We start from the raw sequence: 23,894 nt of genomic DNA on the forward strand, positions 1-23,894 counted from the left end.
ATCATGGAAAGATCATTTAACAATTGAAAGAAAAAGCCTGGAGAAAGTTGGAGTTTCACCGAAAAGGCTAGATTTTCAGCTCCTCTTGACAAATTAAAACCTCTGGGCATATGAAGCCTGCATTCCTGCCTAACAGCGCTGAGCCAGAGCTGGGAGCGGTTGCCCTGGAGACAGGCCTGGGCATCCACTCCACTCCAGCCCCCCCACTCCCTATTGCCTTCTGCGGACCCCACTTTGCTCACTTACATTTCCACCTAACTCCTGTGGGCCCTTGAGTCTATAAACCCCCCAAGCTGGGTCTGTGGACGTTCTCTACATGTTCCTATCTCATGGCCCCACGGTTCTTATCCTCAGAGAAGACTTGGAACTTTACCAGCCTGTTCCATCCATGGCCTTAGAACCTGTTGGGAGGTCACAGTCCCCTGGGTACCATATGTTATTTATTTTATTTTATTATATTTTGTTTTATTTTATTTTATTTTCATTTCTAGGGAGAGAGGGAGAGTGCAAGCAGGGGAGAGGTAAGAGGGCGAGAGATAGTATCCTATGCAGGCTCCATGCTCAGCGTGGAGTTGGACGCGGGGCTCAATCCCACGACCCTGGGATCACGACCCGAGCCGAGATCAAGAGTCGGATGCTCAACTGACTAAGCCACCCAGGCGCCACCCCCCGCGGATACTATCTTTGATGGTTTGAGGCATGAGTTTGTCACTGAGGACCTAGAGTGAGTTCAGGCCGGTGTAAGACATTTTATGTGCAAAGTGGGGAGCTTTTCTTCTTGGCTGTAAATGGGCTAAGTCAGGGCCAAGCCTAGAGTTCCCGTTACAGACTGAACTCCCTGCTCAGCCTTTCGAAGTGAAGAAGGGACAAGGTGAGGAGGAAGGAGGACAGCACTGCTCCCTGGTCCCCAGGCTCCTTAGGCCTCCCCCTGGGCAACACGTCTGCTCTGGGCGCATTGAGGTCTTGAATGGCTCGGCAAGGAAACAGCAAGGCCAATGTTTTTTCCAAGCACCATCCTCGGGGCCTGGGGGAAATTTCAATGGCTCTGGGTCGCTGTCCCAGGCCTGGAACCTCAGCAGGAGCCTGCGCTGGCGTTCAGCTTGTGCTGGACAGACAAGGAACCCGTGGGCGAACGGGCAGTGGAGGGGCGCCAGCCTTCAGGGGCCCCCGCTGGCTGAGAAGGCACAACGCTGCAGTCCCGGGCAGGTCACTTTGCTCTTCTGCACCTCCAACTTCGTCATCTCTGAAATGGGGGAGAAGTTGCCCGCCTCAGCCCTCAACACAGCCCAGTGAGACAGCGCGAGGAGTGTTCCGGAGGGATTGAGCACCAGGGTACAGAGCCTGATGGCTGCCTCTGCCTTTATGGGCTGTGCGGCCTCGGGCAAGTAATTCGACCTCTCTGTGCCTCAGTCTCTTTGTCTGTAAAATGGGGATGATAATAATTTCAACCTTAGACTCACCGGGATGGGGATCGTCCTGCCTTATAGACTGGTCGTGGGGAGAAAAGGAAGCGATGCTAACAGACCCGGCCTGTTCTAAGTGCTCTGCCCAGCGTGTGGGGCTAAAACTCACTGCTGAGTGCTTAGCATGGCTTTGATACTTCAAATGTGCTCAATGCTTATTAGCCATTGCACTGGGTTGAACACTGTCCCCTCAAGTTCACGTTCACGGAGAACCTCCAAATGTGACCTTAGTTCGAAATAGCATTTTGTACTATGATGTACTTACGATAAGGTCGGAGCGGGTTAGGTTGGGCCCTCCATCCGATGACTGGTGTCCTTATAAGAAGGTCAGGTGAAGACACAGAGAGACCCAGGGAGAGGAGGGCCACAGAAAGGTGGAGGCAGAGCCTGGAGCTTTGCTGTCACAACCCCAGGAAGACCTGGGGCCACCAGAAGCTGGAAGAGGCAAGGGAGGATTTTTCCTTGGAAACGCGGCAGGAAGCGTGGTCCTGCGGACCCCTTGATGTTACACTTCCAGCCTCCAGAACTGTGAGGGAATGAATTTTGGTTGTTTTAAACCACCAAGTTTTGTTTCAGCAGCCCTAGGAAAAGGAATACAAGCATGATTATTTCTTTATGATAGAGGGATGGAAACCAGAGATGCAGTGGGGAAAAGGATGGAGTGAACATCCGTAAAGAACTTATAATTTGCCGGCTATGTTCAAGTTAAACAACAAAAAAAAAAAAGCTGAGGAGGCAGTGTCTCTGAAGCATCAGGCATTTTACTAGTGGTGATTTTATCCCTGTTACCCATAAGGATATTAAGGCTCAGAAAGGTCAAGCAATTGGCTCCTGGTCACACAGCAAAGAGAAGGGAGACTGGGTGTCAACGCCTGTCCTGGCAACCCCCTCCCCATTCTGTCCTTGCTAAAAGGAGGGGTCCGTGAGGATCAGGCCAGACTTTGACTCCCTGGCCCTGGAGTGGCACCTGCCACGGCGTAGGCTGTCCGGAAATGTCGGCTGATGAGTGAATGAGTGAATGAATGCAGGTCTTGAGTCCCTTCATGGCCCTGAAAGGCTAGGTCTAACTTCCCCTCCTGCTCTGTTCTGAGTTTGATTCTCGGACTTCAGCCTCACGATTACACCCCCAGCAGACAGCAAAGGGACTGTCTTCCTCAATGGAACCGTGCCCGCAAAGTTCAGCCCGCTCCGATGGGAAGGAGCTGGCCGCGAGGAGTGAGCTGACTGCAGCTACGGGCCCAGGGTCCCTCATGGCCACGGTCCCCCCTCCGGGCAGTGAATGCACATCGGGGCTGGGGACTGGAGGCAAGAGCCAGCCGATCCTGACCCCCGCTTCACATTCTGAGTGCTGGTAAACATAACAGAACTAAACGACAGGGTGTCCACGGCAGCTCATTAGTCCACAGTGACAGTTACTTACAAGGCCATACAATGAAGTCAGTTAGGGACTTCTCTCGGAGACTTGCTCTGTCTGCCTCCGAGGCGAATTCATTTCTGATTTCTCACGTCCGCTTGGATTCACAGCATCGAAAGGAATTCTCCTTCATAGAGATAAGTAGTGGCAAACGTTAACGCTTCTCAAACATCTTGTCTCCTGGTCTCTGCTCTCCAGTAATTCATTAGCTGCAGGAGGAAGGAGACAGAGTCCCCCTGCCCCGCCTCCTTTACTTTCTCAAGTCTGAACAAAATCTGGCGAAGTGGCCGTCCAAGTCATAACACATTCGCGGTGGCCTCCAGTGAGCTACAATCTGGTTCTCCATCTATTTGAGTCTGTGTTGGGGTTTTTTTTTTCATTACGTTTCTATAATAGTTAACAACTGTATTAAAGCATTGGAATATGAAACATGCATCTGAAATATTCCTTAAAAAAACAGCTTAAAATCACCGGGTGAGATTTTACTAGGTCCTTCCCCACTTGGACGAGCTCCTGGGAAGGGGGTTCACTTATTTGTAATTATGCGGCCTAACCTGGCCGTTCCGACGCTCAGTGCCTTAAAACAGGTCACATTTCCTTCTCTCCCACGAGGGGCTTGGTGATCAGGCGGGGCTCAGCTGGGTGTTTCTTCCGGTCTCTGTCGGTCGCTTTCATTTCCGGAGGCTGGCGGCAGGTTGGTCGAGGGAGGGTGGCCTCAGCTGGCCATCTGGGGACACGGGGCTGCTCGACGCGTGTCTTCCTGCAGCAGGCGAGCCCGCGTGCTCTCACGGCCAAGGCAGAGGCGCGAGAGCAGGGGGGGAAACAGGGGCACTTGGTCCAGCTTGGGCACGAGGCACATTCGCTCACGTCCCTGTGGCCAACGCACGTCACGTGGATGAACTCAGGGGCGGGGACAGGAAGTGCAGAGTCACGTGGCAAAAAGGATGGGGTGGGGGAAGGGAAATCAGGGCCATTGGTCCATCCTGTCCCGCGCTTCTCGTCCCACGTTTCTGCCTTGACCCATCAAAGGAGGGCAATCCAGCCACTCCTTGCAGGGTCTCGGGGGTCACGGGGAAGGAGCTTTTGCTCTTCTCTCCACCCTTTACGGGCAGGGACCCCTTAGCTGCTCCTCCACAGCACAAGCCTGCTGAAAGCTCGACACCCATGAGACGCGAGGAGATGGCAGGGCTCCACCTGCTAGGTCTCCGGGGCTCTCGCTCCCGGACAGTGCTCATCCTGGGGCACCGTGAATTCATCACGCACTTCCTGTCTCCAGAAGGGAGCCCCACGGGGCCCTTCCGACCTGTAGAATGTGCATCCCTCCCCACCCCTTGCTCCCGCTTCCCAGCCTGTGCCTCAGTGGGCGAGACCAGGCGGCCCTTTGCTTCAGGTCTAAGCCCTTATTCTCCAGTCCAGGGTTCCCTTGGGGGCCTTGCACTTTGGCTCCTAAAGGCCACGCCTCTGGTGGAGTTTGGCCCAGTCTTGTGTGTATCTCGTACTCTAACTTGTAATGAACCCACGACTGTCCGTGGGAAGGAAGCATCTGGGCAGATCCAAGGCAGGTGTCTCAGATGCCCCCAGACTGGTCAGTGAGGCGAACGCCCACTCCCCTGAGTGCTGCTTCATCGCTTCCTGTGACAATGGTTATGTGGTCAGGAGCCCTGGCTGGGCTGGCCAGGGGAGGGCAGGGCTGGAACAGCCGTGGGAAATACTCTGATGGAGGCATTTTTAGTACCAGACATGATCTTCTTCTCTTAATAAGGCCGTCACAGAACGGGAGGGCCGGAGGAAGAGTAGGAAAATTCCTCCAGAGCACGCAGTGTGATTTTAAGTCTAAGATGAAGAGTGAAGCAATGCCTCGGGGTGACCCTGTGGGCTCTGGGATCGCGGAGGCGGGGCAACGTGGCCTTCGGCATTCGCCATCCCTGCACGAGTCTGCCTCGATGTCGGATGTTTAACAAACCCATGTGTCTCATTAGGAAGTTTGTTAGGGCGATCTTTGGGGTTGGGGTGGGGGAGGAGTGCAGGAAGCAGAAAGGGCAGGAGGGTTTAAATTGGCTTATATTTAGTTTTAGGTTTCTGCCCCACATCTAGATCTCTTATGCTGCCCTAAGACATACTTAATGCAATAAGAAAGAGGGGGGCAATGAGGGCATTTGGGTGCAAGAGGAAAAACAGACGGAGCCAGACTAAGCTGGGTCTTCCGAGGGTATGTCCTGGCCATAGGTGAACTTTCAGGATGACTGTGCTTCCTTGTGGCCAAGGCAAAGAGGTAAACTTCATCAGGTGCAAGATTCGTAGGGTCTATAAGACATAAACATCTACTCAGGGAAAGCTCATCTGCTCCTGGTACAGAGATGTGAGAAGAAATCTCCTTTAGGTTTTCAAAAAGGAAAACCTCCCTGGCTGAGCTGGGGGGGGGGGGGGCGAAGGGGAGGGGAGCTGGGAAATCGGGCCTTTGCATGGGGAGGCCAGAGGTGGGAGGAGCGGGGCCTGGGGGCACAGAGGAACAAAGAGAGGCACCGAGAAGGGGTCAGCCTGTGCATCATCAACTACCAGATGCACAGCCCGTCCGGTCCTGGGGGGGGTCACCCTGGCTTGACCTTGGCATCCAGTCCATTTTTCAAAGTTGGGCAACTTTCTGAGCCAGAGCAAGAGGGGGCAGCCAAGCCTGCCTGGGCACTGCCAGGGAGGAGGGAGCAGGTTTAGGAGAGACGCTCGTGTCTGGAGAACGGGATGGGAGCTCCCTGGCCCCAGGCGGAAAGACATGGTGGGGCCTCTGAACTTTGGGGGTTCTCTCCCTTGGTGGGGGAGGGAGACTCTGCTCTCGGTTTGAGGTGAGCCGTTTACAGAATACCTGGTTTCCAGAAAAGGCGGACTGTGGGAATCCTTACCAACACCCCACTCCTTCTCCTTGGTGGGTACTTGGCACCCTACTCCCAGCCCCGGACGGGCCTGTGGGCGCGCGGCCACGTGACTGGTGCTGGCCAATAGAGCAGGAGTGGAAGGAGGCCACGCCCCGGGCCACGCCCCGCTCCCCCCGGGCCCAGGAGTAACCTCCCTGCTGCTGTACTCTCACCCAGAGAGGCCCAGAGACACCCCCCTGGAAGCTGGCTGAGTCCCCACGGCACTGCGTGAAAGGGCTGCTTGGAGAGCCACCAGGCCTGTGGCAGGCTCGGCTTGCTTCATAACTGCAGCAGATCCCCCCTGGGGACTGAGGCAGAGGGAGAGAAAATCTCGGCACACGCACCGTTGTGGGGCGCCGTGGGAACGTCGCAGAGGGCTCCGCAGCCGGGCCGCCTTGGTTTGAATCTCAGCCCTGCCAGCTGCTAGTCTGTAACCGACTGGCATGTGCCCTCGGTTTCTCCACCTGTACAGGGGGAATCATAATAGTGCCTGCCGGGTAGAAGTGCTACGAGGGCTTCATGTCATCCCAGCCGGAAAGCACCCGGTGCCCGTTCCCTCCGTCACGCCGGTAGTGTCGGGTGCAGGGCCTGATACTCCAGAAGGTCTGCACGACTGCTACTCCCTTCCCCCACCCTGACACCTCCCTTCCCCAGCCCTTCCCTAACCCTGCACCGAGGGATTGAGTCAAAGGTCACCAGTAAATACGGCTAGCCCAGGTGAGTGTTCCACGTCACGGGCACAGAGGAGCGTGACCTCACTGTGCACGGGCCTCGGACGCTGTGCGATGGACCTGCCTGGGGTCAAGTCCGGCCAGCACAGACGTGCTGTGTGGCCTTGGGCGACTCACACCACCTCTCTGTGCCTCAGTCGTCTGTGGGATCATGGCTGTGCTGAAATGTGCGTTGCCGGCTTGGCCTTGTGGAAGGCGGAAGCAAAACAGGGGCCACCGATACCCAAAGGTCACGGTGCCCGGACGGTGTATACTTGCCGGAGGTGACAGCTCAGAGGCATGCGGTGGGTCCCAGCCTGTCCCTGCTGTCCCCCGTCCCCTGTCCAGCTCATCCTCCTGCCTACTGGCCCTGCTGGCCAATGGTGGCGCAAGCCCACCATCAGGGGCTTGGCTGCAGGCTTGCAAGGCGGTTCCACAGGCGCAGCAGATGCCCTGGGGGAGGCGGGCTCCCCAGGCCTCTTCCCTTTCCACGTCCAGCTCGGCCCCCAAGTGCACGTGGCCTCTGGGGTCTTTCTGCCGCACAGCTGTGCGGCCACGCTAGTGCTCACTGTGTCTCTGATCCCCTTCCAGACCCCCTCCGGGCTCTGTCCTCGTTCGTGTATGGTCCTGTCCCCGCATTCTGTCTCCTCCCCCGTCCCAGTACCTCTGGCAGCTCTGTTTCCCGGCTGAACCCCAGTGAATGCGATGGCAGACCGCCCCCCCCCCCCGGGTGCCACGGAGACAGCTGGGGTGAGGTCCGCTGCCCTCCTCACTAGTCTGCGGGGTCGCGACTGATGGGAGCAACCACACCCCATGCTGGCTGTGCCCCCACCCCCACCCCAACAACCCCCCTGCCGGAGGGCGAGGCTAAAAGGAGCCGTGTCCCCCTGGGTGCCTTAGCGTTTCGTTGCATGAGGGCTCTTCCCCAAGCTGAATGGGACAGCCAGCTCCTCGTGTCCACGGAAGGTTCTAGGCTCCACTTCACTTATCTCCTGACTGACACAATGGGGACAAGACTGGACTCAGTGTCTGGGTGGATCCGCAGCTATCCCTCGTGGCCCTGGCGGGACAGCGGGGAGGAGCCTTGACTTCTGGTAGCTGGGCTCCAGCTTTGCAAGGTCAGTGTTGGGGCAGCCCTTGTGTCTGCCTTATCCACTGGCATTACAGCGTGCTTTTTTCATGTCAATTACAAATTCATTACAAAGATAAATATTTAAGGAACGCTTAGCATTCCCTTGACTAGATGACCCTAAGTTTGTTTAAGCAGTCCCCGTGGTTGGACATTTATGTTACCTCTAAAACTCTAATATAAATAATGTCATGATGGACACTTTTATTCTGATCTTTGTCCAAATATCCGGTTATTACGTAAGACAGCTTTCGAGGAGAATTCCACAATCGACATCACCTAAGACTCTTTGTACAGATGGCCGGATTGCTTTCTAGAAGAGCACCCTTATTTCAGGGAGGCAGAAATGAGGCCCAGAGAGGGGCTGTGACCTGCCTGTGGTCACGACGCGGTGGGAGTGGAGTGGGCAAGCGCTTGGTGATGCTGGTTAGTACCCGTCTGCTGTTGGCCGCTGGCATGGGGTGAGAGCCTAGGATTTTGCCGGACCCGGGTTCTGACAGCACCAGGGTGGCATCGGTGGGGCCCGGGGAGGACGGAGGATCTGGCAGGATCTCACACTCTGGGGACCACAGACTCTCGGGCAGGATCGCAGCCAGTCATCAGCGTCTGCTTTGGCTTCAGAACCAGGTAGGGGTATGTGTGTGTGTGTGTGTGTGTGGGTGTAGATCAGTTCGTTTATTCCAAAGGGGAGCAAGTGAGCACTTTTGGACAAGGGATCATCCTACTGTTGTCTGTATCAGATAGGGACTGGGAACCATTTACATATGTTGCTCTGGTCTTGGAGGTGGGGCCCAGACCCCTCCCACTCTCCCACCAGATCGCGAGGCCCTGCTGCCTGGCCTGGAATGATCGTAAAGCGCCTTTGCGTCTGCTCCCTGGAGCTGCGCTCCTGGCCAGGCTCTCCCCCCCGCCCCCGTGCAAGGCTCAAGAGGCCGGAGCCGAGGGGACGTACGCTTTACCAGCCCGGGCCAGTCCTGGTTCAGGCCGACTTCCCCCTTTCCATTAAAACAGCCTGGGCCCAAAGACAAACGACCCAGCCTCAGTTTATGACCCTGTTAGCGCCACCACGGTGAAGAGACATCTCTTCCGGGCAGTGTCTGCAAAAGGTCCCCAAAGCTGTCCCCTGCTATTGCAGAGGTATCCCGCCAGGGCCACCCCCAAGGGGTGGTTCAGCCTGTGGGTTAGGGAGAGGCAAGAAAACACCCAAAGTCACTTGTGCAGAAAAAACCAGGACGCGGTCGATTCCCAAAGGCAGTATTTTATGTGCACTGTTTCCTTCAAGTCTGAGGCTCAGGCAGGCAGGAGTAATATATTAGCTCCGTTGCTTTAACTGGACAGCAGCATGAGCTTGTAATAAGGATGTGGTAATACACCACGAGAATCTGTAGGCTCATAAAACTTGACCTTATAAATCTCTGTGTGTATCAATCCCGTACAGCAGCCACTCCCTGCCGTGGAAGTCCCAGACTTATAAAGTGGCCCGTTGATAACAGAGCAATTTATTCCCCCTCACCTCCCTTCTTTTAAACTCCTCAAGACAGACTAATCAGGGCACATTAATCATTTCTTTTTTAAACAGGAATGCCACATCAAAACACGTGAGACCCGAGCCATTCTCGAGGATCAGGCAGTGGGGCCCTGGGAGGTGAAGCAAGCTCATTAACAATTAGGATAAAATGTTCCCTAAGCAACTTCCTCTGTGCTCCCCCACCTTTGCTCAGCCGCTTTGGGGGTGGCGGGGCGGGGGGGCGGGCGTGGTGCCACTGTGCAGCCCTCTTGCTCTAAATCAGGGGTCGCCAAACGCTCTCTGTAAAGGGCCAGACGGTAAATAGTTTAGGCTTTGTGGGCTGTGCGGTTTCTGTTACAACGGGCATAGACAGGATGGAAACTGATGGGGATGGCTGTGTTCCAATAAAACTTTATTTAGAAACACAGAGGGGCCGCATTTGCTCTGCGGGCCGGAGTCTGCTAGCCCCTGCTCTAAATGGCGAGGCCTCCTCCTTGAGGGTCTTGGGCACCGACTTGCTCTGTAGGAAAATGATGCCACACCTGGGATCCCCAGCTAGGGCGTGCCCGCCAGTGTCCCACCCATCGGCTCCTTCGATCCCGAGACAGGGTATCATTTCTCTCTCTCATTCCACAGACGAGAAAACTGAGAACGAGAGGTTCAGTGGCTTCCCCCAAAGCCACATACCTAGTATGGGCAGGGGTGGGATTCGAACCAGCTGCTCCGGGCTCAAGTGCACAGGAGGGCAGAACAGCAGCGGTCCCCCGGGGCCAGGCACTGCGATGGCAGCCTGAGTGGCGTCAGGGTATGCCTGGCATCTGGGTCCCGGCTCCTGGCTGTGTGGCCGCGGGCAAGTCACTAAACCTCTCAGATCCTCATCTGCAAAAGGATGGCAAAGAGCCTGACTGCAGGCTTGTCACCAGGATTAAATAAAACCTGTGGGAAGCTTCCCGGGAGACCCTGACGTGCTGAGTAAATGTTAGTTTATCTAATTGTCTTAAAGCGCTCAGGCGAGCGGCTTGACAGACCTCTTTTCTGGATTAGAAGCGCTGTGTTGGCGTTGCTTTGGTGCAGCCCCCGATTTTGGCAGGGGTCCTCGGCAGGTGGAGCCGAACGTGAGTCCGATTATAGTTCCCAAGCCTTGGCTGAAAGTGGTCGTGAGCTCTGCCGGCCCGGCTGGCCCCAAAGGGAAGGACTTTGAACCCATTTGAACAGACAGGAGGGTGCAGGGGGGCAGCTCCCTGCCGGCCGTTTCGAGGAGGCTCCCGGCAGCATGGGGTTCTATTTAGGGAAGCCGTTTCCCTGTCTGGGCAGATGGCCTGCAGGAACGGGGGCTTGGCCGATCTGGTTTCAACTAATTCTATTAAACGAAAAGTTCTGTAGAGCAGATTCCTTTGCGAGCCTCTGTCCACATGGCGATTTAATCGAGTAAATTAAAACATCCTTGCTTTCTGTCCACATTGCTGCTTTCTGCGGTGGCCTTGTAGGGGAAAGGCGGGGGAGGAGGGGAAGTCTGGATCTGTAGGGGCTCTGGCCGGAGGTGGGGGTGCTGGAGGCCCCTGGAGACCGAGGCAGGGCCCGGAGAGGGTGACAAGGGGGTGGCAGGAAGAGGACCCTGGCGAACGGAGGGTTAGGATGGCCGAGCTTGCGGGGAGCCCGCCAACCATGCAGTCCACCCCCTCATGATGCGCATGGGGAAACTGAGGCCCAGAGAGGAGAAGTGACTTGATCAAAGTCACCCAGGCTGATTGGAGCCAGGACGGGCCGAGGGCTCAGAGGCACGTGAGCAGATCAGACGCAAGGAACATTCCTGTTCCCGGAGCTGTTGCTCTCTTGGGACTGTCAGGAGGCCAGTGTGGCATTGTCATACCCTGGGAAAATGGGATCTGCGTTTTCCTTTTCCTTCAGCAAAGGGCTTGGCTGCCTCGTCTGTTGCCCTGCCTCGGGTTATTTCCGGCGATGTGCCAGTGACACTGCGTGGTGGCATTTTCAGACCTCTCCGTCAGGCGCTAGAACCTTCCTGTACCCAGACCTCACCGTTTATAAAGCAGGAAGGCACAGAGCTGAGCTGGTGGACCCCAAGCTCTGTCCTCTCGGGCCTCCCCCTCCCCGGGCCCCTCCCCAGAGCTCTGCAAAGCACAGCAGGGAACTGACCGCATTTGCAAGAATGTGGACTTGGGATTTGCCCGGCTCCCTGCTGTCACGTGGGGGCAAACCAAATAAAGACACGGCACCTTCAATTCCCTGATTCCACGGTGTTCCTGATAAAATAGTGATGCCTTTCATGACTCACGGGGCTTAGCAAGGCTTCAGTGGGATCGCACTGCCGTGATGGCGGATCGCCCGCTCCCTCGGGCAGCAGGGGCACGGTGCCCTTGGGGAAGCTTGCCAGCCTGGGGTCTCCTTTCCGCCCTTTCATTCCCCTGTTTGCCATGAGAATGGGGAAGAGAGTCCTCCCTCTGCTGTGCCGCAGGAGAGCCACTCGGAGCCTCGGACCCACCAAATTAAACGGGTACAGTGCACTCGCTTCCAACCCCAGACCCCAAAGGGAGCTTTGATCTGCCTGATTGTCAGCAGCGGCTCAGCTGGAGGAGGGCAGGGCAGCTCGTCATACGCCAGATTTCAAACTCACAGCCAAGAAGCCTCTGTTCTTCTTTACAGCCATGAGGGTGTCCGGGGGCGCCCGGGTGGCTCAGTCGGTTAAGCGTCCGACTTCAGCTCTGGTCATGATCTCACGATTTGTGGGTTCGAGCCCCGAGTCGGGCTCCGTGCTGACAGCTGGGAGCCTGGAGCCTGCTTCGGGTTCTGTGTCGCCCTCTCTCTCTGCCCCTCTGCCTCTCATGCTTTGTCTCTCTCTGTCTCTGAAATATGAATAAACCTTAAAAAAATAAAAAAAAAATAAGGGTGTCTTTGGGGGCACCTGGGTGCCTCAATCGGTTGGGCGTCCGACTCTTGGTTTCTGCTCAGGTCATGATCTCACGGTTCATGGGATCGAGCCCCGCGTCGGGCTCTGTGCTGACAGCTTGGAGCCTGTTTGGGATTCCCGGCCCCCCCCGCCCCCGTTCCTCCCTTGCTCACGCTTGAGCTCCCTCTCTCTCTTGATGAATAAATAAACTTTTTTAAAAAAAGGATGTTTTAATACCATGCTTAATATGAACCAAGGACATTCTGCCAAGTGTCACGCGTGAGCAGGAAGGATCTCAGCACGGGCCCGCAGGGTGTCCACCGGTGGTGGGCAAACCTCTCTGGGCACGTCTGGCACATGGTTGAGGAACACGCTGAGGCTGGCCGGCTGAGGAGCCTGCCGTGGGAGAATGCGCTCGAGGAACCATTATTTGCTTATTCGTGGGTGGCAGCCGGCAGAAAACTATCCAGTGACAAAGCCCAGGTCCCTAGAAGAGAGTGACCAGGACGTTGCAGCTTCGCTCAAATCCACCCCCTCGACAGACCCACGTGCAGGTTCCGAGAGAGGACGGCCTTTCCAGGAGGGTCGGGGCAGCGCTGCAGTGTGGCCCCACAGCGGGAGGGAGGCTGTCACCCCCCTGCTCCGGATCTCACCGCGGAGCACCCTCTGTGTGGGGACCTTGGGAACCGACGCCTTCAGTGGTGACATTGAGAGGATGGGCCAGAACCGCTAATGGACACAGAGACGCAGACGTGGGTGAGGTGAGCTTTAGCACAGCCTGCAGGCAGAGCACTTGACCCCGAGACGTCCCCTCGAGACTCTCACAAGCGCTGGGGGGCCCTTTCAAGGCCCCTCGGGGCCGGAATCTCAGTGCGCCAGTGGAGCTGATGATGGGGGTAGGGAGCTGGTGCCACGTGAGGGCTAATGACGATGACAGTCCCCTGCCCTTCAGAGTATTAAGGCTTGGGAAATCCCATGTCCAGATCACTGGGATTTGGGAAAAATCAGGTGTGCGTGGGGGAGGGGCGACCCTCTAGGATTCCAGACGAGGACCCTGAACTCATTCAGTTGGGGGAGCATGTCACTGGGGGGGTACGTTTATCCTCCGGGATATTAGCGCAATATTCTCCACACCTGTGCCGAGAAGCGGCCTCAGGCAGGAGCTACGTGCATGGGCTTTGGAGCCACAAAGACAGGGGATGGCACCTCGGCCTGCCCTTTTACGGGGACCTTGACCTCTCTGAGGGTCAGCGGCCTCATCTACAACACGAGGGTGCTCACATCCAAGTTGGCCCAGAGAGGAGCGAATGCTGTGTGTTAACTGGTACCTCGGAAGACCAGAGGGTGGAGGGCACGGCTGCTTCTCACCCTCGTAAGCGCGGAGCTAGATTCAGCACGTTCGAGATGACACTTGGCTCTCCCGGGCTTTCCTCCAATAACACTGATGCTCTGGTCAGCAAATCTGGGCGCGTCGTCCCTCAGAAGACGTATTTGTCCTGTGCCGCTGGGAGGGCTCCGTTCAAATCTCTCTGCTGGGCCAAAGTTGGCTGTGTTTACGCCTTTGGCTCAAGACACTGAGAAAACAGAAAAGAGATTATGTTCCTGTGGGTTTCATTAGATCCGTCATACCCCCGATTATCCCCTAGCTGTCCGCAGTTAACCAGTGAGATCCCCGCCGTGTGCAGGCTACTGGGACAGTGGGACTGGGGAGGCGATACCTCTGGGAGCAGCACTCAAGCCAACCGAGCGGCAGAGAGGGAGCCCCCCTCCACCAGAAGAAAGTGCAAGAAAGCCGCCCTCGGTTTGGGGCTCACTTCCTCCATCTGGACCGGTTGGTCCCCTTCGAGAGACCTGACTCACAATAGCGCCTCATTCTCTCAGTCCCCCCGCCCCTTGTTGGGTTTTTATGGGTGCTTACTCTGTGCCGAGCAGGAGTAAACGGGGGTCAAGGTTTTGCTCGGCCAGCGCCTCGCAGGTGCACGCGTTCTTTTCGGAACCCGACTACCTTGTTCCCTGCGCAGGCCCAAAACGGGCTTCTAAGTCACCCGCTCCCCAGACAACCTTAAGAGAGGTGCACTGGCCGGTCTGTGGCAGCACGGACAGCCGGCCGTTCCTGCCTTACTCTACCCCCTCTGAGCTTCCTTCCGTGGTGCGAGCAGCCAGAGGTTGGGTTTAGAAGAAAACGACCCACCGGCCCGGCCCTGCCCCTTTAAAAGAGTTCTGCTTCATGCTGGAAAACCTTTTCCTTCCGTCAAATTCCAAGCACTAAATTTACTCAACATACTTGCAGAGACTCATGTTTTATCCGTTTTTAATTAACTCATTTTGAAGCTTTCATACTTGCCCCCAAAATATTTTATTGGCATTTCATTACCATTGTTTTCCTTGGGAAGGCCGCCGATGCTGTGGAGAAGGGTCACCAAGCAACATGGCTTGGCATGTGGACACGCTTTTGTTCCCCTTTTTCTGCCAGACCTCTCTGGGGCTCTTGCATTTACTGTTAAAATATTACGGAGGCCCACACCCGAGCGGCCGTAATCCCTGGTGCTAGACTGTCTCTAATTGATTTAATTATTCATAATTGCTCAGCTGGGTTCGTGCATACTTCGGCGTGATTATGGTGAGCAGGCCGGTCTGTGGCTAGCCGTGTGTCCCTTCCCGATCCACAGGCGGGTCTCGGAGTCAACTGTGGGCCTTGCACGGCTTGCGGACCTTTGGGCGGCGCCCTTCGCATGTCGGCCTTAGAGCGATGCCACCCTAGAATGTTTGCTTTAAGTGTTTGGGGATTTAGAATGCTTGGTCCCAGTGGAATTTCCAAACAAAAGACAGGGACGTCGGCCAGGGTGGGGAAGGGCAGGAGAGGTTGGGCGAAAAGGAAATTAAAACAGAAAAGTAAGACACACCGTCCGAGGAAACAGATGCATATCGGCGTGACCCTCAACCCGGCCCTCCCGGGCCGTGCGTGTCCCCAGATGTGTGCAGAGTCGCCGGTGAGGCCCCGCGCCACGTCCAAGATGCTTGGTCTCGAGAAAAATAAACCTGCCGGTATCTGCAGGAATGCGCAAGAGGCAAAGTGGACGCAGGAACAAATTCCATCACGAGGCGATGTCATCAGCCCAGGGTTTCTCTAATTGTCCCCATAGCAGTCTTCTTAATTAATTCAAGACGAGTAAATGATACGAGGCTTGTACGTTTCATGGGGCGGCTTCCTGGTGACTAAGATTTGAAGCAATAAAAGGAACCGGAACATTCTTGCTTCCTGATGGTCCCCAGTCATCCCCAGCCTTGACCCAACTCAAAAGAGCCGTAGCCTCCTCCGGTTTATTTTGGAAAATAGCACGCACTGGCTTGGGGATGTTTGTGGCCTTCTGGCCGTTTAGGAAGGGCTTTTTCCATCCTTTTCCTTATCTGAGGCTTGGGTCGGGTCAGAAAAAAGCCGTGAGATTTGGCAGGGCAGGGAGGATTATCCCCGTTGTACAGAGAAAGAAAGTAAGGGTCTGGGGGTGGGGGTGGTAAAGTGATCGCGTTGGGTCATAACGCTGAGAAGGGAGGGGGGACCCACACGCAGGCCTAGAGACGGTGTCCCTCTGCCTGTCACTGCCTCCAAGTAGAAGTTGGAAAATAACTCACCAGACTATCTCATCCTGGGTTCTGGGTTCCTGGAGAATGACCGTGACCTATGAAGCCAGGTGCAGCCCGGAGACTGAGAACAGATCCCCCAAAGCATGGGAGGAGAGTGGCGGGGGGCACGTCTAGGTACAAAGTACTGTGACACTCACTGTCTCTGGTCACTTGAAACAGCCCTACAAGGCAGCGTTTTCATGAGTCAGAGCCCAGTAAATATTTGTGTGAGTAAATGAGACCCTGGGTTACTCAGCTGGGGAAACCGAGGCTAGGAAAAGCTAGGTATAGGCAAGAGGGACCTCACGGCCGAGTCCGCGATGCCCTCATCACCCCTGCACCCCGCCGGGCTCAGGCAGGCAGCAGTTTCATCTAAAATAAATCCTAAAGTAGCTCCCAGGACAAGGAACAGGTCCCAGCTCTGCTTTGACCCCCGGTGCCTCGCAGCACCTTTTCTCACAAAAACACAGCACCAGTTTTTACCCCCCAACCGGCCGCACGGACCCGCGAACCTTGAGAGGGGCTGACAGGCAGCCACAGCCTCTGTGAGCTGAAATGGATTATCCAGGGCTGTAATTACATGTATTTGTGTGCACTGATTCTGAACCAGAGGATCCTGAGATGATGCTGGAGGCTGGGGCGGCGGCGGGGAGGGGGTAAGGAAAGAAAAAAGAAGGGAGAAAGAAAGAAAGAAAGAAAGAAAGAAAGAAAGAAAGAAAGAAGAAAGAAAGAAAAAAAGAAAGAAAGAAGAAAGAAAGAAGAAAGAAAAGAAAGAAAAAGAAAGAGAAAAAGAAAGAGAAAAGAAAGAAAGAAGAAAAGAAAAGAAAGAGAAAGAGAAAGAAAGAAAGAGAAAAGGAAGAAAGAAGAAAGGAAAGAAAAAAAGAAAGAAAAAAAAGAAGAGAAAAAAAGGCTTAAAAACTCCTGACAATAAGCAATTCTTCATGGAACAAAACTATTACAATAGCCAACCTTTGATCTTGCCCAGCTCCTGTTGCCAATTGTATTTTGTCACCATTGGGCTGTCACGGGCAAAGGAGCACTTTTGAATTAAGCAGTCTACAACAATTTAGTGCGCAGTGGCTTTGAAGTGCCAACATCAGTCAGGCCAGGGACTAACTTTTTTCATTAAAAATTTTTCAACTTCTCTAAGGGGGCTTTTGCCTTTTTTTTTTTTTTTTTAAGCCTGCCGGGGCACCGAGATAAGTCGTGCCTCCAACCCGTGGCCCCGAGACATCAAAAGGCACTGGGTCCAGTAAGGCCCGAGGCAGCCGTCATTAAGCCCTAATGGAGTTGCTTCATTAAGGACCCTTCAAAGGCCCCCGTTTACAGACTCGGAGATTGACTAATTTACACATTGTGGGAAAATTGCTACCAGCCCTGCCCACACCCCGCAGGGGGAGAGACGCCCTCTTTCTCTGGAAGGCGGGAACTGCAAACGGACCCTCTAATTGCGGGCTGCCCGCCTCCAGGGAGGAACAGTTGGGCCCTAAATTTTGGAGTGCCCTGAAGTGCCTGCCTGCTGACCCCAGGGTCGCGTTTGTCTGTCCCAGGCGGCGTGGCCCAGATCAGAGGCGACCGTGCGGACTTGGGAGGGCCGGCATTCCTGAACCAGCTTGGGTTTGGGTCCCGGCTCTGCCCCGGCCAGCCGGCTGACTCAGAAAGAAATGACTTCACGTTTCGGGGACTCCGTTTCTCTCCTCTGGAGATGGGTGTGGCCAACTGACTTCAGGGACCAGAGGTAAAGATCCAGCGAGGGGCCTGATGTGTGCTGACTATTCTTACCTTAAGCATCAGGACAGAAGAGAGCTTAAGATCAATCACCCCTGCGACAGCGGCCGCCTTTCCATTCCTGTGCGATTGTCCCTCTACTTGAAGATGTCTGCACGCGGGTGGGGGCCTGAGGTCCACGAACGGACGGTGGCAGCTGCTGCTATGAGCCAGGCCTGTCTGCTCTAGGGCGGTACCTCGTGATATCAACCTGTGTGCTTTTTCCTTGGTCATAAGGGCAATTCGGGAAGGGCACTTTGAAGGGTGCTCTCTCTGGGACAGTTTTGAGTGGATACCCTCACCGTCTGAAAATAGCTCTCGGCCAGTCAAGGAAGTGAGTGTGTGTTTGTGGGGGGGGGGATGGTCACCAGAAGCATCACAAGGAAAACCCTGAGCCAGGTGTGAAGGTCGTCCCCATGCCCCCCTCCCCCCCCCACCCCCCGCCAGCCTGCCTCTGCCTCTGGCATGCTGGGCAATATCGGCCATACTGCCTGCCCTCTCTGGTCAGCAGAGACTTCCTGGGGCTGAGAGAGGAAGGACCGGAAGTGCCCAAAGCCAGTCTCCAGCCTGATGCCTTGAGGTCCTCCCACCTCTTGGCCACGCGCAGTGTGGTCCTGGGGCCGTGGTACCACGTGGCTGGGACTTCGTGAGAACTGCAGGCCGCCTCCCGAATGCGAATCTGCACGTTAGCCTGAGCCCTAGAGATTTGGGCACACGGTTTGGGTGGACGGGGCACTGTTCTAACCCTCCTTGGGGCCAGGAAGACCCCAGTGATCGTTGTTTCACCCAAGGGGTCCAGCATAGCGGCTTTGGCCTGGGAAGTCATGGTTTTGGGGGCCAACAGCCCGGCCCCTCCTCGCCCACCCCTCAAACGGGACCCAGCATCTTCCTGTCGGTATCCTGTTCTCTTACTCTTCAGGGTTGCCTGGGAAGCTAGGTGAGTGGAAGGCACGGCAAGGAACTTCCCCAACATTCATTGAGCACCTACTGTGTGCCTGACATCGTGCAGGGACGTCACACACGGGGACGGACTGAAGTTATTGGTGGCGGTGTGGTTTTTCTGTTGAGTCGGCTGAGCAAGAAGGGAGGTGGGGTGACTTGTCCAAGGTCACACCGGCTTCCTCCCAGGAAACCCAGCAGCACCACGCCCACACAGGAAGCCCTGGGTGCCCGTCCCCCCCCCGCCCCCCCCCCCCCCAGTCCTGGAGCCGCCCCTGCAGAGCCAGGTAGGGAGGGAGCAGAGGGGCCAGTGAACTCGCAAATCCCATGGTACGGTCACATTCCCCTCTACTTTCTGTTTGCCAATCTTCCTAATTCTAGCAAAAAGAAAAAAAAAATTCTGCAGTCACTTCCTCTATTCAACCTTTCACTTACCAAAAATGCAACTCCCACCCCCTCGGTTCCCAGCCTCGCGGGGAAGCCGCCCTGGCCACGGGCAAGCATGGCAGCAAACTACTTAGCAAACCGCAAATTTCAGAGGCCTTGCCACATCTGCGTTTTATCAGCTTTTTCCGGATAGTATTACCCCGAGCAATTGTCTGCAGACCTGGCCGACAGCTGAGACGTTCAAGCGCTGAATTACGGAGAAAGGGCCGGAGATAAAGCCGAGCACATGTATCCCATCAAAGTAATGAAAGCCTCCTGCCACCAGGCCGCCCTGCTGCCTCCTTCCGAGCCGCCCAGCCGCCCAGCAGGAAGGCTGATTAACCCTTGCGGGGTAGGGGAAGAAAAGCAGGGGTCATCCAATTCCCCGGGCTAATCAGGGCCCCCAACAGCGGGGTGGGGGGTGGGCAGGAAGGAACAGACGCTGCAGAGGGCCACTCTGACCTCCGGATCAGCCCTGCTGAATTTCCTGTGGCAGGACAGGGCCCGGGGGTGCAGGGAGGCGACCGCAAGATCATAAAACAAATGAAGAACTCGGTGCCCACAAGGTTCCGGGGACACTGGGGGGTGGCGGGCGATCTCAGAGGAGTGAGGGCTGGTGGCCTCCTCTCCACGAGCCTTGCCTGGCTGGCGGCAGATCGCATGTGTGCAAGCGCCGGGGACTACTGTTTGCTGAGCACCTACTACGGACTGGACGCGGGGATCTTGCTGCCCCGGGACTCACCTGATCCCCCAGGATGCCAGACGCCATGTCGTCGTTCCTTGCTCCTTAGCGCGGATGAAAAGGCGGAGGCTCGGGGGGTTCACTTGCCCCAGTTCAGCCGGCCAGAAGGTGGCAAAAACGGGGGTTAAAACGGGAAACGCAAGCCCTACTCTGGGACCTCAGATGTCACCTTGGTTCCCTCACTTCCTGCCCCGCCCTCAGGTGCAGTCCACCTGGAGTCCCTATCCTGACCAACCACACGTCCCCAGTGAGGCGGAGGCACCAGGCTGTCCCCATCCCCGGTGTCCATGACCAGTGCCACTGGGGACATCGGTGTCCTGCCCCCCCCCCCCCGCCAGGGACCCATGTGACAAGTGCTCTCAGCATCCATGATTCTGGACCCCGGAGTGGGTCTCAGGGACCCGGGGTGTCGCCAGAGCGGCTCATTGGCAGTGCCCGAGAGCGCCCGCCTCTCCAAGACACTCCGGCCAACATCAGAGTGTCCGCTTGGGGACCTGTGGCCTTTCTCGTGAGTCTGCAGTCTCGCTTTGAAAGTCGCCACGTGAACATCTCTTGTCATTCTTGTCAGCCACGTAGACCTCTCTTCTGCTGCCCTCTTGTCTAGCTTTCTCTCAGCTCTTCTGTCTTTTTCTTCTTACTGTGCCGTGACAGTCCCCGGTCTGCTCGGCCCAGTAAGCACTCGTCTGTCTTACCTGTTGCCCGGGTGCTGTGCGTGCTGCCTTTGCCCGTGGTCGCTGCCTTTCACGAACAGGGACCTTCTTTTTCGTGCAGCGAATCCGTCACTGTTTTCTCTCCCTTCTGTCTTGTGCTTTTAGTGTCTTTTGGAGTACAATCATTCTGTTCTTCGGTGCAAAGGTATCTTCCTGGGCTTTCTTTGATTGGCTTTTTGTTGTAACATTCACATCTGAGGCTTCAATCCATCTGGAGCCCACCTTTTGAAAGGCTTCAGGGAGAGACTGTCAGTTTTTATTGAAGTAAGACAGTTCTGCCTCAGCAAGTTATTGGCCGCGTGGGACCTTTGGTTTCCCAGCAGGGACCTCAACTGGCCGTGGGGCCCCCTCCTGAGCCCCAAGTTCTCCGCCGAAAGCTTGGGAAGAGGGGCATCGTCCAAAGCCTCATTCCCAGCTCCCTCCTCTCCCCGCTCCCACTGCCTGAAGCTACTGTGTCCTCTTGGGCATCTCTCTGTTTTGTAGGAAACCGCAAAGAACACAAAGGAAAGGGGCCAAGATGGTGGAAGAGGGTCCCTGGGATGTACATTTGCCACAGGGGTGGCCTTCCATCCTCCAGCAGCCCCGTGAGGGCCGTGCTCCAGGGAGGACCGCTGGAACCTGCTTCCCACATGCAGGCGGGAGCCGGGGAGGGGGTGGTTCTGCCCAACGGTGAGTCTCGGGCTGGATGTTGCAGGCAGGAACCCTCGCATCCCCCTTTGCTCCAGCGTTCCAGGCAGCGTGTGGATGCCTGGGGCGTCCTTGCCTGCATCTCGCTCTGCCGGAAGTGCCTTCTCTTCCTTCCGCCCGTCCCATCTGATCGGCTCGCTCTGCCCTCCAGACTGCACTCCCTCTTTCACCCGTCCAGGCATCTATGGAACAGATACGGGCGTGTCGAGTCCGCCAGGGTTCTCTGGAGGCAAGCAACGGAGACAGGCGGTGGTAGAGGCCCGACGAAACTGAAGACGTTCACTTCCAAGATTTAGGGCGGCTCACAGAAGTGGAGACACGCTGGACCGCGAGGCGTGAGAAAGACAGGAACTGGGGTAGTCTGGGCTTCTGGGTCGCAGGCGTAAGGAGAGGTCAACTCTGTGTCTGCCCTAATTCCACCCGGTGTTACTCTACTGTGCTTGAAATTCCCGGGAGAGAGTGTCTGATCAGCCCAGCCTGGGTCACGTGCCCGGTTCAAGGCCCAATCAGATGAGGCACCATGATTGCCTGAACACCAGGACTGCATACAATGGGGAAGGCCTGGGTCCCAGAGGACACTTGAGGGCAAGACATCACCATGTCCCATGGGCACTTTATCCCAGACGCGGCCTCCCTGGGTACGAGGGACCTTGACATGAACCCCACAGTTCCTAAGTCAAAGAACTCACAGCCTAGTGGAGGAATCTGGTGAAACAGAAAGTGCTTGAAACAGGGTCAAGAGTGTCATGACACAGGAGGCCCCGGGCACACAGGGGAGGGACCCATGATACAGGTGGGGCATCCAAGAAGGCTTCCTGGAGGAAGACGTGATGAACTATCTTCAGGGATCTGTAGAAACAGGCTGGGTGAAGAAGGTGGGGAAGGGTGTTCTGGGCAGCATGAACAAAAGCATGGCAGGGAGCAGTAGACACATGGCTGAGACGAAAACATGTTTCCTCCTGAGGAACGGAAGGGCCTAGAATATTCCGCATGGCCACAGGGGTTTCTGGGGCCCACTCGGGCCAGGGATGGTGGCTGCAGAGGCCTGGACTGACAAGCAGGAAGGGACTTCCCGTGTCTCTGATCTGGCTCAAGAGCTTTCTGCTTGCCAGGAAGGCAGGGGGCTCTGCCTGAAGATGTTAACATGACAGCCCCAGATAGCCAGGGCCAGATCCCTTCCAACTGTGTTCAGGACTTCACATAGAAGAAGACAAACTCCAGATGGAGCCAAGTTCATGCGAACGACTCATATTTTCTTCCTCCGAGACTCAAGCTGGGGTCTGCACAATTCCATCTTGGTGGCAGAGGTTCTGAGTCCTGTTCTGTCTGCCGTCCCCACGGAGGTCACTTGAGAAACACGGATCCAGACCAACCAGGTCCTGTGACAGAGATGGAAACTGAGGCGCGGAGAGGCTCAGCCCTCGTCTAGACCCCGAGTCTCCGGAGCTCACAGAGGTCAGTCAACACAGAGCAGTCAACGCTCATGGGAAAAACCAAAGGTCACGCCTGTGCGTCACTTAAAAAACACGGGGTTACCCTGTCACCCCCACGAGGCTGGCTGTGATCACCACATGGAAGATTGCAAGTGTTGGCGAGGGTGCGGAGACATCGGGTTGGTGGAGATGTAAGGTGGTAAAGCCACTGTGGACAATCGTTTGGTGACGTCTCAAAAAGCTAAACGTAAAATGAGGGGCGCCTGGGTGGCTCAGTCGGTTAAGCGTCTGACTTCGGCTCAGGTCACGATCTCGCGGTCCGTGAGTTCGAGCCCTGCATCGGGCTCTGTGCTGATGGCTCAGAGCCTGGAGCCTGTTACAGATTCTGTGTCTCCCTCTCTCTCTGCCCCTCCCCCGTTCATGCTCTGTCTCTGTCTGTCTCAAAAATAAATAAACGTTAAAAAAAAAAAAATGATCACGTGCCCCGGCAACTTCACTGCTAAGGTATATACGCGAGAGAAAGGAAAACCGATGTCTACAGAAAGACGTGTACGTGAATGTTCGCAGCAGCGTTGTTCAAAATATCCAAGAGGGAGACACAGCCCAAATGTCCATCAGCTGGTGAACGAACGGATTCCCCAAGTACGGCGTATTCATGCAGTGGAGTAGTTATCGATCCAGGGAAAAGGGGAGTCAAGCATTGATACAGGCTACGGGTGGGCGCCCTGTGAGCCGTGATGCCAAGTGCCGGAAGCCAGACGTGAAAGCAAGACTTACTGCTCAGCTCCGTTCACAAGAAATGCATAGACTGACAGACCCGCGGGAACAGAAGGCACCTCGGCGGCTGTCAGGGGCTGGGGGAGGGGACAGCGGGGAGGGACGGGCTTTCCCTTTGGGGAGCTGGGAGCGTTTTGGAGCTAGATCTTGGTTACGGTTGCACCGCGCGGTGAACGCATTCGACGCCGCCGAATTGCGCACTTGGAAACGGTTAACTTTACGCTGTGGGAATCTTACCTCAGTAGAAATAAAAACACATTGTTTATGTCTAACGGTGTTTGGACACTTGCATGGGTGAAGGACGCGGTGGCTCACCGCACTTCCTGCAGGGCAGGCTCTGGGGTAGAAGCCCTGGTCTGGCAACCCTTGCACAAAGCTATCCTCCTGTGGCCACTTCACAGGCGGGGAAACCGAGGTTCCAGGTGTTAGATCCCATAGTCCGAAGTCCCACCGGAGGGGCGCAGCTGGGGTTTGAACCAGGCGGTCTAGTTCCAGAGAGCAGGCGTTGAAGCACAAGAGAGGAGCCTCCATACCGGGCAGACCTAGGCGTGCACAGCTCTCTGAGCCTGATGTCACCGGCTGAAGGGGGCTAACTGTGCCTGATGCTGCAGGTGGCAGGGGGGAGCTCCTGTAGGAGGAACACCCGGACCACGGCCACCACCCCTCCCTTCCCCACAGGTGCCTTTCTTGGGCTCAGTGGGCGTTGAGAGAGCATTCTAGGAGCCTCCCGTCCCACCCCGCCGGGGGTTCTCTAGGCA

The 23,894-nt window shown here is 56.0% G+C and overlaps 1 long non-coding RNA gene across 1 annotated transcript; it reads right to left on the reverse strand.

Moving 5' to 3' along the window:
- Nucleotides 1-642: 642 nt before the first annotated feature.
- Nucleotides 643-3,717, reverse strand: LOC122237786. Its single transcript, XR_006216431.1, has 3 exons — nt 2,884-3,717; nt 1,729-2,044; nt 643-1,243 (listed from the first exon to the last, which is right to left on the reverse strand). It is a non-coding gene; the product is annotated as an uncharacterized LOC122237786 (long non-coding RNA).
- Between the last annotated feature and the right edge of the window lie 20,177 nt (nt 3,718-23,894).

Source organism: Panthera tigris, chromosome B1 (assembly GCF_018350195.1).
Source record: "Panthera tigris isolate Pti1 chromosome B1, P.tigris_Pti1_mat1.1, whole genome shotgun sequence".
NCBI classification, from domain to species: domain Eukaryota; kingdom Metazoa; phylum Chordata; class Mammalia; order Carnivora; family Felidae; genus Panthera; species Panthera tigris.